General features: G+C 36.0%; 1 long non-coding RNA gene across 1 annotated transcript; it reads right to left on the reverse strand.

Moving 5' to 3' along the window:
* Positions 1-5337: 5337 nt before the first annotated feature.
* On the reverse strand, positions 5338-6341 carry LOC122066578. Its single transcript, XR_006136399.1, has 2 exons — positions 6091-6341; positions 5338-5859 (listed from the first exon to the last, which is right to left on the reverse strand). It is a non-coding gene; the product is annotated as an uncharacterized LOC122066578 (long non-coding RNA).
* Between the last annotated feature and the right edge of the window lie 227 nt (positions 6342-6568).

Below are 6568 nucleotides of genomic sequence, written 5' to 3' on the forward strand. Positions count from 1 at the left end.
TTTTTTTTTTTTTTTTTTTTAACGAAACTGGAACGACGGAACTACCTTTTGCCATTCCATATATTCTCATTTTTCTACTTTTTGTTCGAAAAAAACAAAATGAAACAAAACACGCCATAAATGCACCAAACGTTTTATTCCGTTTTTTCATTCCCATAGAACGAAAAAACTCCAAAAATGTTTTTTTAGAATATTACCAAACATAGCCTATATCTATTGCAGAGCATCTTATATGTATTTGAGTTCTTAGCTTTTATTTTCATTAATCCTTGATCTTTATATTTATCCTATGTTATCTTCTGCTACGCCCTTTTAGGGTCTCTTTTTGGATCGATGAACTCTGATTTTATACAACGGGTACCACTTGATTAGTTACTATTATTGTGCAAATCTAACCATATCTGAACATAAATGGTAGGGATGTTAATCAGTTGGCCCGGGCCGGTCTTGGTTGGGCCTAGTCAGGCCCGTACCTTGCAATGTGACCTCTTTATTTAAGGAACGAGTCGGTCTTGATTAGGCTCGGTTGGGTTCTGAGCTTTAAATCGTGCTTCTACTAATCAGGTTATAATCGGACTTTAAAGGGACTAATCATTAAACATACCTTAAACAGGCTTTAATTGTATTAGATTTCAGAAATTTAATATATTTATTAAATCATCAATAATTTAGAAAAGACTTTACACTTAATTAAAATCAAATAAAAATATGAGATAACTTCTCACTCTCCTATACTTACCCTACATTTACTCAAACTCCCCTACTCAGAAATTTTTTTTTTCTCATGATTCCTTCCTAAAAGTAAACTTATACCTCTTCTTCTCCCTTGGTATTTTTAAATTCCCATACTATCCCTCCTTTCTCAAGTACTTAACGTATTCTACAAAAAAAAAAATCAAAATATACATATAGATGATGGATCAAATGACTATTAATCGAGCTTGTAATCGTTCAAGTGCCCTTCGGACTTACACCATGCAATGGGAACGACTATTAATCAAGTCAGAATCAACCGATCTTTAATCGGGCAGGATTGGTCGGTCAGGCATGAAATTAACACCCTTATATAGAAATGGGCCCTTCACATTTTTTTTTTTTCATCAGGTGTTTAATGTCGTCATATATATTAGTTAGACTCTCCACGTGATAGTTTGAGGTTTTACATCCGAAACATAGTATAAGAGGTGAACGGATCAGGTTCACATATGAGTTCGTATGAGAACGACCCTGGTCTATAAATTTAGAATATATTAAATGAAGAGAGAGAAAATTGATTCTAAATCCATGGACCAAGGTCATTTCCGTACGTGAACCTCTGCTCTCTTATAAGAGCCCTGTCTAATCCCTCACACATTTTTCCACACATACACGTGACTAGTTGGGCCCCTCCAAATAATAATTCAAGCTTTTAGACTAAAATTTAACAAGACTAAATATTTTTTTTGTTTCTTGATTCTGGTTTTCTCAATGGCTGATCTCTCCACAGTTTCTTCATTTTTGATATATTATGACGTTAGCTGGTTTAGTGTTTTTAAAGTTCTTGGTGAGCTTCTCTGCCGGGTGAAATTAATCCCTTAACGGAAGAATTAATGGTGGAAGAAGGTTATGAATTATGAGAGGAGTAGAATTGAAATGATGAACATGTGCCCTCTCACACTTTCTCCTTTTGGTATGTGTTCCACATGAAAAATAAAATACAATAACTTTTTGAAGGGAGAAGGTTACTATCCAAGACGGAATCTTTAGGGGGTGTTTGGTTCGATAAATCTTTTGGATGACATTCTTTAGAATGATAATTATTAATTTTTAGAGTTGTTTGGTTCCATTAGAATGACTCTCATAAGTGAGCATCCTACTTTCCATGAATGATCATATTACAAAGGATGTGAGTCAAATCTGAGTTTACCTCAACACGTAAACTCAGATTTGAGCAACATTTTTACCACCTAGTATAAAAGGAGAAAGCGGAAAGACGTTCTCTACGGAAACCAATATCTCAATCCACGAGAAACATGTACTAACCTCAAGGCAACAAAACGATTTTTCAGAAAGAAACATAATTCAGAAATGTCTATCAAAAGATTGACATTCACATCCGATACATACACCATTTGATTCAAACCAAACACCCCTTTAGAGTACTATTACTACTGTGTGAGAGAGATTAGAGAGATACCAAAGTAAAGTAACTGGAAGAACAAAAGAAAGAAGGATGAGTTGAGGGTTGCAAGGTTTGAGCTTTATTTGAGATTATTGGAGCAGAATTTCCAATCTGAGTTTTTGGGTTGTTCATGAAGATGAATTTCCAATCTAAGGCAGCTGGGTTTTTGTAGGGGAAGCCAATGATGAAGATGGTGTCCTGTTGGTGCCCCGTTGGACAGGTATCAATTAGCAGTGCCTGTAATCCTATTCTGCCACCACTGTGTGTCCCGATCGAGCTGGAGCTTAACGCCTAGACATGATAATGGAGAGCACGAGGCACGCAACACCGGCACGATACGAGTTCAAACACCAATAGTTGTTGGGCTTGGGATAGAGAAGCGGTGGGAAGGGTGATTCCAACCATGAGAAGGTGGTGTGATGATAGTATGGTGAGATGTGATATAGTAATGATGGCATATATGGTGATGATGATGATAATGATGGTATGGGGATAAGGGGTGTGAAGATTGTATATGGAGATGGGATATAGGGATGATAGGATGGTGATGATGGGTTTGGAAATATATGGTGTGATGATTGTATAAGAAAATTTGGACATCCCATAATGGGATTTGGGAGTTAGCGGTTTGTATGTGGGGTATATGCTGTCGGGCTAACTAGGATGGGTTGATGGTTTTCGGTTTAAATGGAATATCGGTGTTATTTTTTCGGTTTGATCACATTTTGCCATCGTTTTATAACATTTCGTTTCCGTCGTTTCTATGTTTTTTTGTTCTCAGAATCGAAAAAATAACTTAAAAAACGTTTAATAAAATTGTTCCATTTCACCACATTTCTAAAAAGATAAATCAAAATTTATATCTATTTACAATTCTACTTTAACAAAACAAGTTTCGTCGTTTCTAGAAACGAATTTGAGAGGGAAAAAATGTTATTGTGCATGATAAATCTCTCAACTATTTAAACCTAAAAATAAGCAATCGAATCCTCTCTCCCTTTTGAGTATCCAATGATATCATTGGGTTTTTTAGTGGCATTATGTCTGCCAAAACGTTCAAGAAACAGGATTTATCAAACACCAAAAAATCTTTTTTTATTTCCAAAAACATTATCAAACGGTGCCTTCAGATGATGGTATGCTATGGGTTGTGCAAGAGAATGTTGTGGTAGAAGTGGGGAGAGGGGCATGTGCAACAAGAACTTTGTTGTAGCCGGTGGCGTGGACAGGAATGTGGTTGCAACAGGATGGAAACACACAAGCAGGTCTCAAGCTTTGGATCAGCGGTGATCTCAGGTTGAAGAACTAACAACGGCAATATGGAGAGGCAGTCTTCAGGCGGTAGTATGGTGTGGGGTTCCTTCGTCTTTGTAGAAGAAGAAAGGGGAGGAGGAGGAGGAGGAGGAGGAGGAGAAGAGAGAGAGAGAGAGAATGGGAAGAAAAATGAACTCAGTTACCCGCTTACGGGAGAAAAATAAGGGTAATTTTGGCTTTTAATAAGAGCAGTGTAGAAGAAGATGAAAAAATCCTAAAGCAAGAGAGTATAGAAAAAAAAAAAGTTACAGGTAGAGGAGTTTTCATAAATTTTAGGTTAAATGTAAGAGTGTGATAATAATTATCTAAAAAAGCATTGAATAAACAAGAAGGCAGACCACCACAAGTTCTTGGAATTTCCACACTGAGCAAAACCGAAACAATCTGATATCAGCACCAAATTAAAAACAAAAAAACAAAACCGATACAATGATCCAAACAAAAATCTATAATCGAAGTAAAACTAAAATTTTCTTATTGGGTTCGTTTTTGTTATACCATTCCACATCAAAACAAACTCAATCCATATTAAAATTGAACCGAATCGAACGACTGACGTTATAGATCGACGTCTCTATAAAGAGCATCGCCCAAATAATGCCCATTAATATCTATCCACCTAACACATGAAATCCAATGGTCAAAAAGAAGTTACCTCTTGTTCTCCCATTTAACCCCTCCACATGACAAAATCATGGAAAGACTTTGGAAAAGGAATTAAGAGGCCAAGATATTAAACTTGAGTTGTTATTGATATCATTGAAGAACTTGCTCTGTGAAGAACTCCGAGATTCATTGATCTCTGCAATTATTAGCCTTGCTTCCAATTATTGGCTTTGTGGAATATATACACAAACACTTGACTTAGGAGGTGTGTTTCCCTGTTAATCCACTAAAATAAACTTGCTTAGGCTGCGTTTGGTTGCAAAGGAAATGGAAAGGGAAGGGAAGGGAAGTGAAGGAATTTTTTTTCCCTTTTGAGTCATTTGGTTGCAATAGAAGTAAAGTGAAATTCATTTCCCAGAGTTGTTTCGTTGGATGTAAAATAGATGTAAAATTTTAAAAAATTGAAGATGCTATATATATTTATTAGAAGAGACAAAAAAAAATTTTAAAGGCTTAATAGCCACAAAGCCACCCTAATTTATGAATTTGAAATGAAATTTCAATGAATACAATACATTGGATGCATGACTTCATATGATATACAAGTTTTATTCTCCTTAATTCACTTGGTGCTAGACTTGAGCATCCAACACCTCCTGTTAATTATCATTACAAACAGCTTGTACTTAATTCTTTGTTCAATAGTGACTCTCTCACTCTCTTTGAGCAAATTCAAAATTTTTAAGGAAATTTTTAAGGTAAAGAAGACCAGTGAGCATTTCCTTTTAGAGTCATAAATCATGCCCAATGCCAAAGAAAGGTAGTCAATACAAAAAACTTGACATGACTAGCAATAAGAAAATATAACTAATATTCATCCAAAAAAGAGAATTAGGAAAGGGAAATATTCTCATTCTAGATGTAACAAAGTGTTATCTAGACACTAAAAAAAATCAGAGACCATCTATGGCCTGGACCTTATTTTCCAATTCATGTCCTTGCAGTTTACCAGTAATATGAGTGGACAGGTTGCCTGGTACTCAGATGCAGAACTGTCTTTTTACATGTTTTAAATTTGATTCTATAATGACAGCAACAAATGTGACTTTTTGGTTGGCTACATTAACGGTCTAGATTCCAGAATCTGTTGTGGGTGAAGAATTAGATTTCTTAAAAAGGCAGAACTAAATATAATGATTTTAGAACAAAAAGAAAAGGAGGTTTTATAAACTCTACTTCTTTGTACAGAATGACCATTGATCAACTTCAAGCCATCATAATTATTGTACCAATCATTAGAAAATTTAACAATAGAGAATTTCCAGTTGGACATTACAAACTTTTCAAAAAGAAACAGAGGGACTAAGAACCATTACATGGTCTTGAGTGAATCTCCTGCACTCTGAAAGAAGTAACAGGAGAGGGCAAAATCAGCAATGAAGATACAAACAAGTGATATCACCACCGCCGAAGTGGTGGACTCACCAACACCTTTTGCACCTCCCAGAATGGTAACCCCCCATGAACAGCTGAATCCAATATAATGTTGACACTAACACCATACACACTATCGGCCAGGAGAGCACTAGAAGCCATTCCAATGGTGAAACACATAAGAGTCAAAATTGGCAAAGCAACACAAGTAGCAATCACCCTTGGGGTAACAAGGTAATCCACAGGATTAGCTCCAAGTACTCGCAGAGTGTCTGTCTGCTCAGAGACCTGCATTGTCCCTAATTCTGCTGCAAATGCACTTCCTATACGGACTGTACTATTTCCTACCAATAAAATGCATTTTTGATATTTATAACCTGAGATGAAATTAGTTTTTTCACACAACAGTGAAGGTGGGTCGGATGTTTAAACTAACAGAAACCAAATCTCTATGAAACCTTTCATCAAACACTTGATGAGCAGGATCAATACTCATATACCAATGTGTTGCCAAAATACACAGCTTAGTTACAAAATGAAGAAGAGAACGAACATAAGTGAAGAAGAAATCAAACCTGAGGGAACCAATAACTTGTTGAGAAAGAAAACCACGAACAATGAGAGTCGCGTGAGAGAGAGATCATCTCACCCTGCTTGAGCAGGATGAGAGTCGCCTGAGAGAGAGATCGCTGAGAATCACGTGAGAGAGAGATCACCTCATCCTACGCACAGGGTGAGAGTCATGAGATCGCTGAGAGACACGTGAGAGAGAGAGATCGAGTCATGACTCATGAGCTAGGTAAGACTTGAGAGTCGCGGTAGTGAATAGTGATAGAGAGACGATGAGAATTAGGTTTTTTTTTTTTTTTTCTTAATTTGGTCGGTAAATAAAATGGAAAGTTCTAACATATAAGTGAAATTTTTTTTACATATAAAATATATTTCCTTTGCAATCAAATATCTCAATTTATTTTTTCTGAAAAAAAAAATTCACTTTACATAAAAAATTTGCATTCCCTAACAACCAAACAAAGCCTTAAATTCCATTACCCA

This window comes from Macadamia integrifolia, unplaced genomic scaffold, assembly GCF_013358625.1.
Source record: "Macadamia integrifolia cultivar HAES 741 unplaced genomic scaffold, SCU_Mint_v3 scaffold2472, whole genome shotgun sequence".
Classification (NCBI taxonomy): Eukaryota; Viridiplantae; Streptophyta; class Magnoliopsida; order Proteales; family Proteaceae; genus Macadamia; species Macadamia integrifolia.